The sequence below is a fragment of the Cygnus olor genome, chromosome 11 (assembly GCF_009769625.2).
Source record: "Cygnus olor isolate bCygOlo1 chromosome 11, bCygOlo1.pri.v2, whole genome shotgun sequence".
Classification (NCBI taxonomy): domain Eukaryota; kingdom Metazoa; phylum Chordata; class Aves; order Anseriformes; family Anatidae; genus Cygnus; species Cygnus olor.
The window spans coordinates 3,159,705-3,180,859 of record NC_049179.1 but is presented as its reverse complement, the minus strand read 5'-3'; the positions used below and the strand labels follow the sequence as shown (position 1 = coordinate 3,180,859).

At 39.7% G+C, this 21,155-nt stretch overlaps 1 protein-coding gene across 5 annotated transcripts in view; it reads left to right on the top strand.

Moving 5' to 3' along the window:
• RAB27A (RAB27A, member RAS oncogene family) overlaps positions 1–21,155 on the top strand; it is a 36,609-nt gene that overhangs the window by 4,152 nt on the left and 11,302 nt on the right. For 2 of the 5 annotated variants that reach the window (XM_040569951.1, XM_040569947.1), the window contains exon 2: positions 9,079–9,197. The exons of 1 other annotated variant lie outside the window; for it this stretch is intronic. The gene's annotated coding sequence lies outside the window, so the exon portion shown is untranslated. Of the gene's footprint in view, positions 1–8,902; positions 8,961–9,078; positions 9,198–18,523; positions 18,633–21,155 lie in introns of those variants that run through there. 2 more of the 5 variants (XM_040569949.1, XM_040569948.1) reach the window with 2 other exon arrangements.

The window sequence follows — 21,155 nt, the reverse complement described above, 5'->3', positions numbered from 1 at the left end:
TGAGAGTTTTACACGGTACCAAATGTAATCTTTTTCATGTACTGGGCAGCACTTTGGAGCTGACTTGACAAGTTCTACGGTATTTGAACTACTAAAGGGAAAAAAAAAGTATCATTGCTTTTATGACTCTGAAGATAATATAAAAATGTAAGCTAATGCAATGCTATTTTCCCAAGTTTGGGAACCCATTTCCCATAGGTGCTCTGTTTCCCTGTGGCTGATATTCTCACTGAAGAGAAAGGGGTGAGTCTAAACCATAGCAGATAAAGGCACTTCGGGAAGACAGTGTGAAGACTGCTAGCGAGGTAGGAAAGGGGCAGGAAACAGCAATGAAGATACGAGCTTAGGAGGAGGAGTACAGCTTTTCTAGACATTTGTGGTTTGCAGTGGAAAAAGGAGTTGGTAGATACATGAACAGTCTTTTTAAATTAGAAGTTAAATTTGTGGGCACTTGCAAGTGGTATTTTGAATCTCACTCTATACTTCTGCAACAATTATTTATGTAGAACAGGTATGTGAATTAAAGGACTGTAAGGAGTATATGTAGCTGGTATTTTTTTTAGTGCCCAAATAAAATACTGGATGGATAAGGATAACTGCTGTATCAATCAAGAAGCTGATTCTAGGTTAACTTTGGTGTTGGTGACAAACAAGGAGTTGTGCAGCTGGCCATCTTTCTGCTTGTGCATACAGCTGTCATTTGAAGCAGTGACCTGTTGGAATAAAAAGCAAAATAGTTAAGTATTATTCAAGATTAAATTTTTTTTTCCTTTGAGGTAAGATGAGGCAACACTGTGGGTAGAGGCAACACTTACTAAACTAACTTATTAATGGAAAAGGTAGATGAGATTTCAGGTACATAACCTTTCAGGTTCGAATTAGAAACAGCAGAATTCAAATAAGTTGAGAACAGTCAATATACCCTTATTATAGTATTTCTGTTAAGCATATTAACTTGCAGGGCAGCATGTGTCATCAGCAGGCGATGAAGGTTCTCTTGCAGAAGTACTGCTGTTTTAAGGGTATCTTCCCATTTCTAATTAGATGCTTCAAAACGGCTATGCTGTCGTGCTAGCTGATCTACAACCATGAAAGTGAACAGCAGGTGCTCTTCAAGTCCACCAGATTTCACTCTATCATTATTTTCATAACTGTTGGATATTTATTTGGTTCTCTTGCCTGCTTAGTGAAAGGGCTATAATGAAAAGGTTGCTATGTGAACTGAAAAGAAAGAAAAACAATTTTGTCCAATAACATCTTTGGGAAAGGGGAATATTTGTACTAGACTGAAGGCTGCAGTCAGCAGTAAGAACTAGTAAAACATGTATGTTGAGTAGGAGTAAAAGAAAGTTGAATCGTTTTATGGTTAAAAAAACAAATTTTCATTTTTTTTCTTTTGTGTCTCTGCCAGTCGTGCATATTATGAATCATATTAGTAGGTGCTGAGGAAAGATGCATTCCTGCTTTAAATCTTTGCTGACAGTCGCATGACTAACACGTAGCGTGCTGCATTTTGAAAACTTCAGAGCAACACTCAAAGCAAGCAGTTGTGGGAGTTGTTTGTGCTGTGAAACTGTTTTATGTAAGGTTTGCACGAGAGATGAATTGCTGCTATGCTTACTGCCAATGGATGGTGTTTTCCAAGTCTATTTTAAAGTCTAGTTAATGTTCAAAATGCGGATTATAGCAAAAATAAGGATATATTTTTAAAAAATTCCAAATTTTAATGTTAACCATAATTCCCCTCAGCTCTTCATTTGGTTCCAAACCAAGCTTTATGCATGACTGAACGTAACTCCAAGTGTGGGTGTTTGGTTAGGCTCTAGCCATGCTGCTATTATCCATTTGCAAGAAAGCGTTAGGATCTTAAAGTGCTGGATGAGAAACAGCACATGCTCTGCTGACTTTCTCCTCTAACAGTAATTCAACTTGACGAGCCTTTGCTGCTGGGGCATGAACTGTTGGACAATACTTAATTTTTCCATATTCTTTTTTGCTTCAGAATGGTGTCAGGATAGACAAGAGAATAACCGTCCAGTGACGGTGTCATCTAGATTTGAAGACAGTACTGTCCAAATCTGACAGTATTTCTTTTGAATTCGATAGCAAGCCTTTTATAATTAATTTTAGATTGGGTAAATGTAGCCCTAAGTTTGACTTGCTGAAGTAGGGTTATTGTTTATTTAGCTATGATATAGAAGAGGTGACTACGTATCTTTATTTGATAATTTTTTGAATTGTCAGTTTGGATATAGCATGTAGTGCACAGGATGGGGCCTGAGATCCTGCTATTTGTTAGTAGAAGCTGAAGAGCTGACTTTGAAAGATTTACGAAAAGAGCTTGCTGCAAAAATAGAACTGTGCATTTTGGTAGACTTCAAAAGGAAAAAAAAAAAAGAAGCTTGAATTGCTAACACAAGTAAACGCAACCAGATTTTATTCTATTAGCTGTTTTATTTCTACTAATAGATGTGCTTAAATTTAATTTGCTTTTAAATAGAAAATGCCTTTAAATCCAAAATGAAAGGAAAGGTGTGGTAAAATTGCAGGATTCTCAGTTTCCAGGTGTCGGTGTGTGGCAGCACGTGCTGTGGCTAGTCTGGGGCAATGTGTGTATAACATGGCCAGCCAGTTGGTGGCCCTTAGAACCTAAAAATGGTAACCGCCAGCTCTTCAGTGGAGACATGCATTCGGCTCTTTCCTTTATCCAGCTGCCAATTTTTCACAAAGTGTGTAGGAACTTCATATCTCTGTGGATTATTGCCCTTCTGTGAGGAAGTGCGGAAACTGATCAACAGGTTCAAATGCTGGGGAGGAAGGCAGAAATGACAGAGGGACAGAGAAACTCAGTTTCTGTCTAATAAGCTTTATTTCCTTAGGCTAAGAGGGATGTCCTCATTTCAGCTTTGTTTTTTGCATTGTAAATTTGGAGCTTTGCTTCAAGAAGTCCTTATTGCACACACAATTTCCAGTGTGACATGCTGAACCTTAGGGAAATTCTTTTCAGCCTAGCATCCTGAGTGGTCTTGAGGAATGGGAGCAATATCATTTTTTCTTAATGGAAGTTGCAGAAGGAGTAGAATAGAGCAAATAGAACTGAAAGTCCCAATTTGGCAATTACGCCAGAATCACTACGTGTACAAACCCACCAATTCCTCTAGCACACTCTGGATTAACCAGTCAGGTCAGTCATACTTAACTTAGGGAGTCACTGAATAAATGTGGAAATCAAAGAGCTCTAATATTAATGACGTTCATGGTTTAAGAAATGATAGGGGAGAATAATAGCATTACAGGTGTCTAGTGAGGTTTCATATGCTTTATTGCATGAAAGGTCGAACGATACAGGACAAATGGAATATTTTTCTGTAGTTCTGAACTTATGCATATATAGAATATATATGCATATATATAGAATATATATGCATAATGCAGAATATATATTCTATTATGCATATATAGAATATATAGCTATATTTATCAAATAGTGCAAAGTTACTCTGTACTCTGAAAGAATGCCAAAATGAGTTTAACAAATGCTTCCCAGCTAGTTATGTTCAGTAGATGTTATCTTGACAGGAGAAAAGGTGGTAGGTGTTAAGTTGGGTTTGCCTAACAATTTCTAACTAGGCAGGCTGATTGCATAAGTGTGTACATCACTTAGGCAGACTTGGCATTTTTGCCCAGATCAGCCTGTCTGTGGATGGAACTATTCCTAGGTAGTTAACTAATTCTATTGAGTGTGCTTCAGGTGAGTGAGCATTGCATTTATGGTGGGAGAAACACAGTTCTGCAGGCAAGCACTAGCTAAGCCATTCAACTTTTCCTCCTGAGAGCTAATTTAATGTGGAAAAGACACTGTTGTCATTTTATGGGGAGAATGAAGACCGCTTGTCATGTTAAATAGATTTACAAAAGATGTGAACGGGGTGTAGAGCTGGAAAGAAAACCCAGCTCTGTCCAAATCGGGGCTCTATTGAGATCCATCTTAAAAAGCAGTGTTGTCGTCTTGGCAATGACGCACTGGATCAGGCAGTGCAAAGAACAAATGCATATTGATTAAGTGTCAGCATGTGAAAACATCAAAGCAACTTTCAAAATTGTATTAATATTATAAGACTGTAAAACACTGAAAATCCTTTCAAGGAAGCTGTAGTGCATGTTCATTTACATTGGTACGACAACTTCCTGTAAAGCTACTACATTTTTTAATTAATACACTTAGTCATCAGCCCTGTTGATAGGTAGATAAAGATCATTGATCTTAAATGCGATTTGTAGCTCTTCAGGCTGAACATAGAGATACCAGATTATTACTGTGCAGTTACAGCTGCATACCAAAATGCAGGGCCACTTTTGTCTGCATATGTTACTGTTCTAGGTGCTTTCTTCATGAAATCAGGCCCTCACTTCCTAAGTATTTATGACATGAGGAACCAACATAAATCTCACTTACAGAAGAGCGTGTGTAATATTTCCTCCATCTTTAGGTTAAATATTCCTCTTTTAAGCTGATGTAATTTGAACAGTGTGAATGTTGCAAGGAATATCGCTTATTGCATGGAAAAGGATCAGGTTTGCTCAGTCCAAAAATAATGTTAGTTCTTGCAAATAACTATTAAATTTTATTGCTGTTTTAAATTCAGAACTTTGTATTTGCTCTTTCTTGGTGTCCTAGCACCTTGTACATAGATTCTATATTCTTTCTAATGTGTTCTTTCTAATATTTCAGAACTTGATTGGGAAGTAAGAATGTGATTCAAGAATGAAAAAAAAATAATTTTGCATTTCTCTTTTCATTCAGATCTAGAGCAAGCACCTACACTCTTGGCATTGTCTCAGGACAAGTTGTGACTACAATTATGTTAATAGAAAGTGGAGACGGTAAATTTGTAGTTCAACAGAAATGACAAATTGATTAGATCCACTCGTTTGGGATAATTTTACTAGTCTCTTCTGAGATATTAATCTGTTCTTCAAATGTAAACAGATTTGCTTCCTGGAAGTACACTTTCAGTGTTTTTCCTGTGAAAAAGGTGGCAGAGCTTGGTGTGAGGTTTTCCGAAGTGCTGATGTTTGAGTGCCCAGTTGCTGGGAAAGATTCCTGTCTTCGGGCAGTAAGTTGTTCCATGAAAACAAAATTGATGCTTCTATCTATTATTTTAGTGTGACATTTGCTTTATTCCTGAAGAGTATCTCATAACCCTTGGAAGTTATTCACCCGGAGTCACGTTTGGAGAATATTTTTAAGAAGCTGTTACCTGTTAAAAAAGCTACTGACTTTAAACATTGATACTTTAATAGTTTATCTCTTGCAATGCTGAAAGTTCACTCACAATCATTAGTAACTACCTAGATTGGCTCGCATGTGAAACAAAAGAACAGAAGTGTTTTACTTCAAATCGGTATTACAGAATATTTAACAGATGTGCCTTTTGGGTAGCAGAAGGGACTGCCTGACCTACTTTCATTTTAATTGCTGAAGGAGTATTTAGTGATTTGATGCTGGCAGAGTTCAGCTGCTACATTTCTGATATGAAAGTTGATCTTCTGAGTATGGGTTGCCTTTTCTTTCTTGGTGGGTTCTTGGTGTGAGGAGAGTAGTTGCTGTTCAATATAAAGGATTTTCTCCCCTCCTTTCAGGTCTGTTTAGTTCTGTCTTGGGATATTGGCCTGTTGCTGCACTTACAGACTGCTGTGGCAGTAAGTTGCAAGCTGATTCATGTGACAGATGGTCAGTTTTCCTCTGCAGCTCATCCTGTCAGCTCTACTAAATTTTTCCAAAGTGTCTTTTCTTGAGAAGCTGCCTTCTTCCAAGGAAACAACTGTAATTCTATTTTACAGTTGTAGGAATCTGCCTGTACCAATAAATATTTTTCCTATTTACCTCCCCCCCCTTTTTCATTTTGCACGATATTTGTCTCACTTGAAATAATTGCTGTTAGCATCTGATCAGTCTCTTCTTGAAGTTTGCCAGCATATATGTCAGTCAATTCATAGGCAGCGTGTCCCACTGGCTGTTTTCCCTCCTTTTGCATTTTTTAAGTTTCCTTTTTGATTGCCAGTAGAGGTTTTGTGGCACAGATAAGATTTGTGGATGCTAATGAATAATGTTACCCTGGGCTGCCTGCTGGTTGTTTTTCATTCCACAGTCTGGCATGTGAAGACTATGCTGTGGCTGTTGGTAAAGACAAGCTGAGGTTCTTGTCTGTGTTGGAAAAAGCCATAACTGGTCATAGTGCTGAAGAGCAGACCCCAGCAGAAATGGGTCATCGGAGGCTGGGGGCAGCTGACACTGCTGTGAGGCAAGTTCATAGGTTTCGGCTTTGGAAATAGAGAATTGTCTGTAGCATTAAGTGAGGTGGCCTGTTGCTCGATCCTTTTGCCCCTATTTCTGTCTCCAGTGGCAGATGTCCAGATTCCTGTGGGAACCACTGACAGACAGGTAACAAGCTAGCATTTTCTTCTTTTCTCAGGAGCGTAGAATATATGAAGGCAAACTTTCTGAGGCTTGGGATGAAGAATGCTACGTGCTGTCCAAATGTGTTTGACTGTCCTTAAACTTCCTCCTGAGTTCCTAGACCTACGTGGCATAGATCAGTTTTATAAGAAGGCCATTAATTCCAAGTATTCATATCATCTTTTTCATACAGGTTGTAACCTGTTCATAAAACTTCTTCAGAAAAACCCCAACACCAAACAGCAGAAAGATTTAATAACTGAATAACTGGCCATTCTTCTTTAGAGCTCTAGCTTCAAAACTGCTTTTCACAGTTGCAGGACTTTACTGATGCAAATTTGATCCCCTACACGTAGTTGTAAAATGTCCAGTCTCTTATAAACGCCCGAGCCTTGGATACCAGCGAGAGGAAGGCTCACCTTGGGCTGGCTGCAGTGGTTCCTGTTCCAGCTGCCACCACACCGTTTGCACGCGCTTCCTGCCACCGCAGAAGGGGTAGCTCAGCTGTTTGTGCAGCATTTGCTGACACCCTGCAAATGTGTTTGTTTAAAAGCAGAGGCTTTAAGTAACCAAACTTTGATGTCCTAGTTTGTAAATTGGCACCCTCTGTTTTGGTACTAACTGCAGTTTGAAATCAATATAACTTCACTTAGAGAAAATAATTTTAATTTCAACTGTCTTTCTATTGAAGTCTTACTGCTTTGAATAAAACTCTTTTCTGGAGAGGGAGAGTGGGAATTGGTGTTCTTCGTACCAGGTTGGTAAGAAGAAAGTTAAGCAGCCTCATTTAGTTCTGAAATCAAAAGATGAAGTTTGGAAATTACTTACAAATTCCTCTCCCCTTACAGATGGCAAAAATGTTTCTGTGTGGAACAGCTTGAACTCCTTTAATGTTGCTGGTTGAGGCTTCCAGGCAGGCAGTTTGTGTTCAGCATGTGTAGCTGCTCTGCAGGGCTGTTTACAACACGGCAGAGCTGTTGCTTGGTCGCTTTGTCAACACTTCTTATCCTGTTCCTCCTTCTGCCCTCCGGAGCAGTTACCAGACATTCTCAGCACTTGTGGTCTAAGTATTTCTTCACTATGAGCTGATGTGCTGGTATTGATCAGGAAAGCAGTTAAAGACAAAAAATGTTCACTTTGCCAAAAATTGAGTGCCAACTTTGTTATTGAGTGTGGGAGCAAAAAAAGGACTTCTGTCTTCTCCTGAAGCTGAGGTGAAATTTGTTGAAGGTTGGAACGAGCCAAGAATGGGTAGACTTTTAAAGATTATCACCTGTAACAAAATGTCAAAGGAATGGATTTTAGTTAAATCTGGAAAAATACCAAGGCAGGGCATGAAAAATGTTCTGCTGCAGTTAATTATTTGCCATCTCAGCATAACAAAACTTCCATGTTCCCTGAGGAAAAGGGCAATGATCGTTGCCTTGATTTACAGGAAAGGAGATGAGATAGTTGAGCACTGCAGCAAGTGAATTAGGAAGCTTCTGGAGTTGTCTTTGTTACTGGTGGATGAATGCATTAAGGATATGCTAAATTTTGCAGCCAGCTATCTGCAGCATTTCTTAAGTGACAAGGCTGGAGAGTAGTCTTACAAACCTTAATTTCCTTTCTTACTTGAAACGCTGTGAGAAGCAAACTGAGACAAGAAAGCGTTGTGCAAGGTAACCCATCTTCAGTTAAATCTTACACATCACTCGCTTGGTCCACATCTTTCAGCATCCGTAAAGTCAGGAGTGTTTGAGAGAGAGGACGAGACCTTGTGCTGGTGGCAGCAGCCCCCCAGCTCCTCTCCCATCCCGGGGACCCAGCGCAGGGAGCGCCGGCCAGCCTTGGTGCTGGCGCCAGTGCCATAGCATGTCCTGGGCATGTGGATCCGGCCTGTTGGGGCCTGTGTTAACAGGCCCTGATGAATGGGCTCATTGTTGAGGAAGAGGTGGTTTACAAGTTAAATCAGTAATTTTATTTCCATGAAGTTAAGTGAGTAACATGTCCACGTGTCTCGGAGGATTGAGGGGGACTCTCAGCTTTGGCTGCCACAGAGCGTCCCTGGTGCCATCTTACCCCTGGGGCCCTCGGGACTGGGCACAGCAGGGCTGCGCGAGGGTCCCCACAGAGCCGGGGCGCTGCCTCCTGCGCCTTGCTCTTGCTTGGTGTCCTGGCATTGGTTTTGTTATAGGTGCCTTTTTCTGTCATCTGTAAAGGCATAAAGCCAGGCTGAAGATGAATTCTCCACAGGATTTTGCATACTTTTAGTGCTCACTGTGTTTTATTATTAGACTACCGCGTTTGCTGTATTTTATTTGTATCTTTAATGAAACACACTGCACCTTCCATTTCCCTATGAAGAGAAGGGAGAGGGTCCGTAGTCTAAGGAAAGGCTCAGGGTTTGTTACCTGGTTTAGGGAAAACTTGTTAATTATGTTGCTTACTTTTAAAGGGAGGAAAAGAGATCACTTGATCAGTCAGCAAGACCACATGACAAGCAGCTGAATGTAATTAGGTGGGCAGGGTGGTTGTGCAGGGCTGGCAGCTCGGCATGCCAGTGCAAATTTGAGAGATATTATTCTAAGCTACACTCTTTTGGTTTTATTTTCTTGCTCTGCTGATACTGATTGCAGATGAACAACGGCTCTTTTTGCATGACTATGGTATTCAAGACATCTGGACTGCGTGAGGAAACTCTGAGCTGAAGTACCTGTGGGAAAACTACAGATCCCTTTGCAGTTGTTAAGCTTAGGTACGTAAATGTTTTCTCTTCTTTATTTATTTTCTTAAGATCTATTACATTATTTTCTTTGAGCTGACAGTTGTCCTATACCAAGTGTTACTGTGTTAAGAGTTTTGAAACAATGTCAGTGTGCGAACAGCCTTAAATGTTTTGATTTGAGAGACCTAGCTCAGCATTGAGGAATCCTTGTGTTCTGGAGGAATATGTAAACTTAAAATAGTGAAGTATACTGATTTATGTAAAACACAGGTGTTGGGTTTAGATGCCAAAACTGCGGCTATTTAGTATATCTTTTGTCATTTCTTTTTGCTGGCTGTTTTTGGCAATCGCCAAGTGTTTTTGGCACGTGTCATTCTCGTTGAGGTTAACTGGAATGGTTGGGGAGTGCTGGTAGTAATAGTGGCAGAGGACTTGAACATGGTACAGGGAGAGGAGGGCGTTCCCACTGGGATAGTGTCAAAACTTAGAAGCAAAAAAACAAAACAAAACAAAAAAACAAATTGGTGTTTTAATTTTCTTGGATTTGGTCTTAGACAAATGACGTACAGTGAGAAGCTGCCTGTAGTTCATAACTGTATCAGTCTAGGTTAGCTGAGTTAGCAGGAACATGGGGGAAAGAAATCAGTCCTAGTTGAAGACAAACCTGGGTAAGTTTATCAACAAGATTGAAAGAAAAAAAAAATGTAGTGACCAGTGCCAGGATTTGGTAACCATAAGATGCCCTTTCTGGTCCCAGGTTGTTACCCTGCATTTTCTACTGCATTTGTGTCAAACTCCTTCTGTAGTCAGAGGGCAGAATTAGACCTTTGATAGTAAAGTATACTGTGCAAATAACATCTCATGATACAAAACAACCTAACTCAGTATTTGTAAATATTGTACTACTTGAACTCCACCTTCCCTCTCCCATATTTATTCCTGTGATCCCATTAATATACATAGATAAACTATTCTTAATAAAATGGTCCTTTTGTGTGGCTTTTTTTTAGCTGGGTTGCACACCATTATGTTTATCCTCATGTGTAATGAATGTATTGGTGATAAAAGGAATAAAAATAGTATGTTGCACGACTGTTATTTTTACTTAAAGAAATTGGACTGCAAGGAACCATGAGAGCTCATTTAGTTCACACTCCTTGTTCAATCATACAGTAAATTATTTCAGTCTTAATTATATAAAAGGTAATGTGGGGGTGGGATATGATTACTGTGTTTTATATCTCCTCGGGAAGAAACTCAAGATGTTTGTGCCCATGTGATTAGGTCATTCCTTGCCACTCCGAGCATGAGCTTGTAATCAGGTGTCCGTTCTAGTCTAGGTGTTTGTTAGCATCTTTCCAGTTGTGGACCAAAATTCCAGTTTTTGCAGGCTCTGAATAACCAAGGAGGAGTTGTTCAGAGAACAGAAAACAGTAGTTTCCTCCACGTCTGTGGGAAGGTCACAAGACATTCCCAAGATTATAATTGATGTCTATCACAGAGTATCTTAAGATGATTTTTCTAGTCCTAATCATCAGCCCTTGAATTATATTTATGGGAGAAAAGTGACAAATTCATCAATTGAGCTACGCAAATGGGTTTTCTTGCTGTTTCATTAAGATATTTGGAGTGTATGAAAAAGCTTATATAAAATAACTGGGAGCAAGGATTTTTTGTAAACATTGATGCTGGCTTAATGTTATTTCTTCCCTGTGCAGAGCTGGAGGGGTTGGTTGTCGTAGTTGCTTTATTGTAGTTTATGGTTAAATAACACTCTTCAATTATTGCATTACAAGTGTGTTTTGAATGTTTTGTCTTATAGAAACCATTTCCAGAACATCTTAGGGTAGTGGTTTCTATAAGGAGTTAGTCTAATAGTGTAAGTTGTTTGAAGACTAAATTTTGATGTTGAGATTCTGTTGTATAGAGCCAAGCAATATTCTAGCATGTGATGCTTGCCCCCCTTTTCTTCCACGTGCTCGCAGTGGCTTTTTCTCTGTCTGATGTTTTCCAGCATGTCTTTTAACAGCACTCTTTTAAGCAAAACAACCTGAGTAATTAGGCCTGGTAAAGACAAACTAAGAATCAAATTCAGCAGTTTTTTTTCTAATGTAACTAAAAATGCCATCAAAGAGAAATGGTAGTTTTTTTTTTTTTCCAGTACAAAAAATATGAAAAAAGAAGACCAACAGAAGTTCTAAAACTATGCAAAACTTAAAGAATGAATTCAAAACACCTTATAAACTGTTCATGGAACATATCCTGGCAGAATGAGGGAAATAAACTCCAGTGAAAGGGAAGTAGAAGTAGCTTTTTAAGGAGAAAAACTTAAAGTAATGTTTCATTGGTCTAGTATGTTTGGCTTTGTAACTAGGAAATAATATAGTTCCTGCTTCTGAATTTTGTTTAAACACTGTGTAATAAATATAAAGGAATAAAGATATATAAATAAAAGGAATAAAGATTCTTTATAAAAACTCAGCTTTAATACATTATGCTGTAACAGTTGGCATAAACAGAAGCAGAATGGGGATCTTTGTGAGGTGGGAGTCCTCTGGGAGTGAGTGGGTTGCTATATGTTATTGTAGCTCCATCGTAGTCAATGATGTTGTACTGATTAGTGCTATTTTCTTTTTCACTTGCTGAATTTGCTTGTTATTTGCCTGTTTGTTATTTTGGAGCTTTGAAGTTCCAAATACCGTAGAAGGTAAGAAATTACTAATCACTACATGAAATGGGAGCATCAGTTGGCTTGAGACTTTCTGATTCTTCGTAAGTACGCAAAGTTTTATGCTTTCCTGACTGAACAGTAAGCACAATCTGAATCCACTGTGGTATGAAAATAATATATAGCTATATATTATAACTGAGTAACTGAAATGATGAGTAAGAGTAACTGAAATGATGAGTAAGGACAAGCTGTGGCATTAGACATGATTCTTTTTGCTTTCCTTGCAGGGCTCATGTATATCTCCATGACAGGAATTAGTGTGAGAAATCATGTTTCGCTGTGTTGTTTATCTGAGCAATCTTAGCTGTATATCAAGGTTTAACTATAATTCACACTGTAATATGGGATTCTGATCAGAGTAGCAAGATAAATAGTGTTGGCAACTCAGGCTGAAAAACAACAGGGTTTTTGAATGGAAGCTTTGTGTTCTGCAGTTCAGCCCACTTAATCGGTACTTCTTTTGAATTATCCCTTCCCCGAGGCTCTAGAAAAGGAGCTCTGCTAGGATACGAACTGAAGCAAACATCTTGCCAAAGCACTGTCTGAATATTTTGGCAGACTGCAGAGCCTCAATAGAAAGATTGGACAATGTTAGTATGTGCTGTGGTTGGAGCTGTTCAAGGGGAAGATTTGATGTCTTGTTGCAAGAGCAGGCTTATTTTTCAATTCCTGCCAAACAAACAACAAAAAACACCAAAACAGCCGTATTTCTGGCTTTGCTTTTTTAGAAGAATTTGAGTGATACCTTTGAGCCACGTCCATGCTCCAAAATAACTGTGTCCTGCTGTTCACAGGTCAAGATTTCTGCTTTGCTGTCTCATGCTAGTAACTTCTCGAAGAGAACAGGTAGTGCCTGTTGAATACTGTCTGGGTCTATTTGAGGCAGAAGTGGCGTTTTATTATGTAAAGGACAAGTTGAATTATTCCTGGAGTATTCTCAGCAAGTTATTTCTAACCTTCTCATAGCATTTATGAAACATAGAAGCATCACACATGCTTATTATTTCCAGACGTGTTTACTAAAAAGTCCTATGCAGTACTGAGCTGAAAATATTTCTCTAAGACTGTAGCTATTACAGACTGAGAAATCAAAGGCTCAGAACCTTTTTTAGATCTTCTATGAGCAGAATATTGATCCATCTCTTTATTTCTTTGAAGTGTCATGCTGCCAGCCTGCAGTGCTCTGGCTGTCTCCACATTGCAGAGGTTGCCAGCATGGTCTGGGGTAGACCCTGCAAGCTTAGCACCTGCTTAGCATCCCTATTTTTATTTTTAAATTTTGGAAGAGCCTCAGTTTTGTGAGTCTAGCTATTTTTTTCCATCCAAGTCTGCATGCACAAGTTCTCTGTTTAGCTTCTCTGGCTGCCCCTTGTTTTCAGGTCCGATCATATCGGATCTTAGATTAAGGGACAGAAGGAATAAGCATTTCTAGTTACTAGACAGGGTGTTTCTCAACTGACAGTTTGCCTGATTTTTTCACGGGTAATTAAAAACTTACTTTGCCCCCGCCCTTTTTTGCTAGATCCATTAGATCCATTTAAGAAACCCTTCTGATTCCATAATTCCAAAAACAATTTCTTAGTATTCTTAATGTCATGGCGCAGTATTCATAGATAATACAAATGTTCCAGCTCATTAGAAATGGGTAATAGTTAGTTGTTCAATGAATATCTTTGATAACAAGTAAGTTTTCTGAGGAACAGGTTGTCAGCATGAGACAGTATTTTCATGATTGCTGAAAGCGTGATTTGACAGATGAGTCTTGCTCCAGAAGATTACGATGCTATGTGGTTAGCTGTTTTTATCTGGCACGTGTAGACAGACTCACTTTGGAACTTACAAGACTTTGGATATTTCTATGTCATCTAAGTAACAGAAAAACTTTTAACCTCCTGAGGAATAAAACAGTCAGAAAAGAATGTAGGAAGTCCTGTATTCTGTTTCCCTGTTATTTATTGTTGAACTAAATCGAGTTAACTTGCACCAAAACTAAGGAAAGATGACATTATAGGAAAGCAGTACTGCTAAAGAAAGGTAGCAGCTGAGGAAAAAAAAAACCAACAACTTTTGTTGCATCTTCCAATCAAAAACCTGAGTTAGCAAGGAAGAGTTAATCTCAGGAGAAATACCTGCCTCTCTTGTTTTTCCTAATTTGAAGGATGAGAAAGGTGGATTAAATTCTGTAGTGAACTTTTCCTGCCCCACCCCTTTTGTATGCTGCCCTCATCTTGTCAGGAACATGGTGCAGTTTTATAGTCAAATATATATCATATTTGAGTTTTTCCTTTATCTAATAGTGTCTAATAGGTATCTTAAGGTTATTTGTTGCCTGACCTTCTCCATATGCTCTTAATTGAACTGGTCATAATCAATTATTTTTGCCAGATTGTTTCCCTCTAATGCAGCATGTATCTTGTGTTCTTCATGAGCTTGGCAGTTTGACCTTCTGAGGAAACATTGTCTGTATTCCAGGTTTCTATCTTCCAAAACAAGGTGGGAAACACCTGGGAACTTTCCTGCCCTGGAGAAAAAAAACAATATATGTATTTTAAAAGAAGCTGCAAGTATTTTCCTCTGGCTGTTGACAGAGTATGTACTTAAACAAAAAACCTAGCCTGACTAATGTGTATTACAGCCTCCTGAATCATCCACATTGGCTGAGCATAAAATCTAATACTTTCTTCAGCATGAGTACATGCACATCTTATTCCTGAGATGTCACTCCATTCATATTCTAACTGTTCACATTAAATTGCTTTCTTTTTCAATTGTTAGATTTTTACCTCTTCTTGTCCCTTTTCCTCTGCTTTTTCCTGTTGTATGCGTATTCTAGCTATCTGCAGAAGATTTTTGTTATCTCCAGTAGAACCCAACCATTCCTTAAAGAAATGCCGAATTCCTATAATTCTTTGTGATCCTTATAATTTTCTCCTTTGTCTTTCAGTGTCTGTTTCTGAGGGCAGAAATAGGAGTACAGTCTTTCCTTACTTGCCTGGAACTGGAAGTGTTGTTCAATGGGTGGGTGGGCAAAGTTGCTCTTTCTGTGAGTAAGAGCAGCTTTGTGGGTGAAATCCTGGTGACTCCTGTGTTTCTGGCTCATGTACAGCCTGACCTGCCCGTGGAGAGGGAGCTCACCAGCAGGAGACTTGCTGAGGGTTTTGGGCTGATGTGCTGTAATGAGGCTTAGAGAAATTAATGTCTTCTGCAAAACGTAGCTCAGTCTGTTTGAAGGTCAGAAACAGTATCTTTGGCCACAGTAAAACTGGAAACCTTTGACCAAGACTCTTTGTTCCATGTCACTTTAAGCCTTCTGTCCTTGCTGCTCTATGAGCGTGTTTGTATTAACTGCATTTCTGGTCATGTTGCTGTGAGAGACTGTATACTTTTGCCGCCTCTTAGCTGGACCTGCAAATTGAAAGAGTTGGAAACTGTGTAAATGTATGTACGACTGGCATTCCAGATTCCCTGATACTCTCAAGAGCTGATACAGCGTAGTGATGGGTTACAAATGCTAAGGTTAGGCTGTGGATAAGCCATAAGCTGGGTCCCAAAGCAGACAGAATTGTCACATCAAGGAAGGATGAAGGGCATCGCTTCACATTTCCTGTTCATAAGTTAGTGAATGAGTCTAGTACATTACCTTGTAAGGCATTATGGCATAAAGTACTTATTAGAGGAACAGTTGAATGGTTGAGGAAAGTGTAAGTATGGAGCTGTTTTAAAAATAAATAAATAAATGAAATATTTGCTTTATTTTTTTTTACTCTGGTGATTCCTCAAATGGTACAGACCTTTGCTTCACTGCTGGAAATTGAAGGCAACTGCTGATGAGAGTTCAAAGAGGTAACTTGGGTGTCAGAAGGTCTTGTTCCCAGAAGGGACACAGATCCACAAAATTCTGCAGTTCTAGCTATGCTGGCAGCTGGCAAAGTGTCCTGAGCATCTTCAGCTGAGGTAGATGTGACATCAACGTTTTGAAACTACAGTTTTGCAGCTCATTTTTTTTTCCCCACATATTTGCAGACTCATATATATCCTTGGTATCCTTAAAATGACTTAGCTCTTTCCAAGAAAGAGGCAATACATTAATCCTCCAATTCCTTAAAATTCCTCTAAAGATACCACTAAGGGAAATGTCAAGTTAAGCAATTGAGAGTGACGAAAAGATAAGTGCTCAGAGCGACTGAATCTCCTCTTCTTGCTTATGAGAGGAAGGGGTGATTTCCTTCCTGTAGTTTATGTTGCATAGAAGTCCCAAAAAGTGTTACTTGGGCCAAATTAAAGGAAGTCAGGTGATGTATTTTTCTAAGGAAAAAAGTGGAGTTCAGAATACTTTAGTAGTGTCAAGTGCATATTTATTAACTCTCTTTCCTCAGCACAGCAGTTACTTGCGTATATACAAATTGTTGTCATAATTTGTTTATATTACATTTGTGCATAGTAGGAATGTTGACTAACTCCTCGTCCCTTTTTTAAAGACAGATCTGACAAGTGCCTGATGGTGACCAGTTTTGAAAGCACTAAGGTGCCACTGAAGCCTTACAGCAGGGTGCGGCCGATTGCCACGCTTCACTTCTGCTAGGCGGGATTGTGGTTATTGCTTTGCTGCAGCGTGACGGCAGTGCTGGTATGACAGGATTAGTGCATGTCTTCCTTTGAGGTCCAGATCCCTTTCCCAGTGCTTCTGCTGTAACATGTCATGCGATAGATAAAAAAAACAGCTATTGAAGTTAGTTTATGTCTGTGTAGTGCCCAGGTGAGAAACTACATTTTTTTTCCAGTACAAGTTGACTTGCACTTGCAGAAACCTGTACAACTACATTATTGCCCTGTGCTTTTATTTACACGTTGTTAGTTGAGAGGCCTGTGGTATTTTCCTTTTCTGTGTGGGATTTGGGCTCCTCTTCTTCCAACTTTTTCATGGTAAGCATGAAGCCTCAAATGCTTTTTAAGAATAAAGCCATATTTAGGGAAACCTTCAATTGCAAAGCATTTCTGGACTCTAAATTGCATTAACGTTTTCACAGTATATTTACAAATATGGGTTCATTGTTTATAAATACTGGGAAGCCTTCTAAAGCAGATTGAGACTTTTTTGCCTGTTGCACTCTACACCTGCTGCGATACATCCCCAGGCTGTAAGTCGGTCGATACACTCCCTCCTCCCATGGACAGCTGGATCTCCATTGCAGGGAGAACTTGCAGACTTTGCTGCAGCCTGGCTCCTACCTCTACGATACAGCCTAGTGAAGTGCTCACTGTTCCAGTATGGGCTGTGTCTTCCTAAACAAAGAAGGCAAGGCCAAGACATGACTTGTCTTTGTCTTTAATGTCTACCTGAAGGCTTAGAGAGGCTTGCAGAAGTTGGTCACTGTTAGAAGTTGTGTAACCCTTGCAAGTCTGATGCACATACCCCAAAGGGTAAAGTGATGAATTCCTGTGGTATGTGAAAACATGAATTAGGTATAGGTCTTATCTACATTTTCTTTTTGTTCAATTCTAATTAGTTTGTCTGTTTATGAGTATGTGGTACATCCTATCATGTTCGTCATTAGCTTTATGGCTGGCTGGACTGCAGATCTGGGATACTGGGGTAACAGCTGAGTTGTGTAGTTATTTCACTTGGTATGAGAGGGAAGAGAGGGTTCAGTTAAGCAAATGGTTTTTATTTGAGTAGTTTAATACAGAATAGTATTCTTGCTCGTGGGGGTGCTGACTAGGTGCTGCAGCTTAGAGAAGAACCTTTCCATTGTTTCCTTTGTTTCCACCTTTTGTCTAAACTGGCCTCATTTACATACGCATTGCTTCTCTGTGGAATGAGGTGGTGTTGCGGGTGTGGTCTGCAGTCCTATCAGGCACAATACCTTATGTTCCAGTCTTTGCCAAGGAATAGTTTTCTCTTGTTTAGAAACCTATGGTAAGGCCAACTTTCCCCATGGGACCTGAGGGGCAATGTGCTTGAATCTGTGTATGGGAGTGAAAGAAACAAAACAGCGGTTGGCATTAGAGACTGCCACCCGCTTTCACTGAGAGAGAAGGATGTAAAGCTGGGAACTTGACAGAAACTGAATAGTTATGATCCATATGCTCTATCCTTAATACATCTTTGTATGAAAACACTTGTTAGTCACAATGTATTACCATGTGTGGGTGATTTAGCAGATATTTTGTATCTGCTCCTAAGTAGGTCATGCACCAATCTCTTCTGAAATGCTATTTGCCTTTAGAAATAAATGGGACATGTGAACTGTGTAATTGCTTCCCAGCCACACTTAGACATGGAGAGGAGGCACACCTCTTTATCTCTGAGCACCCATCAACATGAATGCAAACAGGTGACACGTAAACTTCTTGGCTGTGTGCTAAAGAGGTGGTGCTAGAAAAATACTCCTGGTAGGAGTACTATCTGAAGTGTGCCCTTACTCTTCCTTTAGCAGAGTTTGGGGTAAGTGGTATACTTTACTTTAAATTGATGTGCTTTAGGACTGTCTGAATAAGAGCATTATCAGATTTCTTGAGTTTTACACTGTGTGTACACATTTTTACTTGTAGCTCAGTGCTTTTTACTTCTTTTTGCTTATGTTCTCTTATCACTTCCTGCCGTCTTCCTCCTTCCCTCCATCAGCTCTGTAACGGTGCAAGAGTCGTGTGTTTTGTGTGATGCCTGCTTGTTCAAAAAGCATATTCCCTGTCCCTGTACTGCAAAGGAGAAATCCTGCACCAAGCCAATTTCTGTAAGTATTCAGGAACAATGCTGCCATAGTCCTAAATGTTCTATCACACAATAGGATTGTGTTATTTGAATCCCAGAGGCAAAAATATGAGCCAGTAGCCTAGGTGCCTGTTAATGTGAAACTACCTTGGACTAGGAACTCTCCTGAATGAAAGCAGCACCTGCTTTGCGGAGCATCCCTTGGCAAAGGACCATCTGGACGTGTGTGTTATGGGCATGCTCCAGAGCAGCAGCCATACAGGCACAGGTTAAGTGATGGCAGGGGGGGTCCTGTCAGCCCCTGGAGTTTTCCCAGAATTGTTCATAACCCCTGTCTGTCTGCATGTCAGGCTAAGTGCAAAGCCAGAGCTGAGTGGGATTCAAGGAGGGCTTTACAAAAGAAGCAGCCTTTCTTGCTGTGGAGTCTAAGCTACCTCCTCCGGTGATTCCTACCCCCAGACAAGGACTTACTCTTAAAAGTGGGTTTGCGGAATGGTTATTCTACAACGATTTCAGGTGCTGCTTTTTTTTTTTTTTCCCTTTTCTTTTGGAGACCTGATAAATTCTGGTTGTGTCATCAGTGTTCTCTTATTCTTCCATTCCTACCTCCCACCCTCTCGATATAAGAGGTGTAGAAATGTGGAAGAAAAGACTGGAAAGTGTGATGCTATAAAGCCTAATTTCAAAGCACAGCAGAAGTGGAAGAAAGAAATGGGACGGCTTTATAGTAACAGGTCCAGGATTTTTAAAAATGCACCAGCAGTTTTTTTTCTATGCATACACTTTTCTGTGAATATATTCTTATTTCTATAATATGGAGCTGGATGTGTCTGAACTCTAGGACTGCAGGTCTTGAAAGTAGAGGGTGGAGACTGCTTTTTAAATATTTGTACAGGGAGGAGGACAAAGTTTGAAACTGCCCTGAAAGTAACTCTGCATGTCTCCAAGGATAGGTTAATTGTGCAGGGTTTCACAAGAACCACTCCCTGGAGGTATTTGAATAACAGATTGACATTATGGGGTGCAGTGAAAGGTGTGTGCATTTCAAAAGCCTAAGGAGAAAATTTTCTTCTGAAGCAACCCCTTTAGAAAGCATTTTTATGCCCTTCCTGTGAAGGGCTCCTTGCTTTCTACCAATCATTTACAAATTATATTTGTTATCAGCCATATGGAGAGTTGAGGTTTAAGTGGTCTGTTTGGTGTGGCCTGTTTGTCCAAACAGATGTTCCACAAATCTGATATAACAGCAGGGATACCTTAAGGTTTTTTCTCCCCAAGGCCTAAGGCTTTCCCCTAGCTCTGGCCAGTGGAAGGGTTCAGCTGTTTAACTGTAATTCATAGTAGAACTGAACCTTAACAAGTTTCTTACTGTTCCAAGTGATGCTGCTGCAGTGCCCGTTCTTCCTCCATAAGATCTTGCACAGGATGAAATAAAATTTAGGTTGTGAGAGAGTTAATTTCACATTGACTAGCTAGCATTATTGTTTGTATCTGCTGCTAAAAATATGCTCTATAGGCCTACGGCTAGCTAACAAAATACCAACAAGACAAGGCAAATACTTCTGTATGAGTGCAGAAGCGTAGTAGAAGATGTGAAGCGAGCTTCTCTTTGTATAATATACTGGCTGTAAGATTTGCATTTAAGCCTCTTTTAAGCAACAGTAAATTTAGGGGTATTGAAGCTGAAAGAACATATACTTGAGTAGAGGGGATATTTACACAGCTCTTGGCCCTTGGCAGAACATCTGAGAGCAAAAGAAACACTGTATAAGAGAAGGAAGTCTAAATAAAATCTAATCTTTAGTAAAAACCTCCGTGTTTGCTTTTTAAAGCATTTTCCCTTCCTTCTAATGTGTTTGAATGAAAAGAGGCTTTGTAGAGCCACAAAGTAAATGATCTGTTTTTTTCTTCTTCCCCAAGATGGGAGAGGATTTAAAAACAAGCAAACAAACACACACACACACATGCACACAAGCTTTTGCTGGTGCTTGTGATTGTGTTTGATGGCTCAGGCTTCTCACTTCTGCTAAAAATGTTCTTATGTCAGTGTGTGGCTGCCAGTTCCACTTGTTCACTGGACTATATCGCTGTTAGACCTGCGTGGTGGATGCAGGCCTGCAGCTGTTGTATATTTACATAAAAATAACTTTTTTGTTGTTGTTTGTTTGTTTCAACCTCTTAATCTGTTGGAAAATGTTGTATTAAATCACAACAGTGGAAAGTGGATTGGCTGGCTCTCGCGTCTTAGTGCCCAATTGTTAACTCTGGTAGCTTATCATAGTTAAATTCCAATCCTGCAAGAGCTTGCTGTTATTGCTGGTGTAATGTAAAGTAAGCGTTGACTGGGGATGGGGACGTTTCAGGACAGGAAAAAGCAAAAAGGTGTCAAATGCTTTCCACTGACTCTTCCATCAGAGGTATCAGAATAAATCTGTCTGCATTTGGTCATGGTAAGCCCAGTCACGGCTAAGTTGATTGATCGGGGTTCTGTCTTGTATCCAAGAGCAGTACTAAAGTAAAGCTGAAACTTCAGAGATAGTTATGG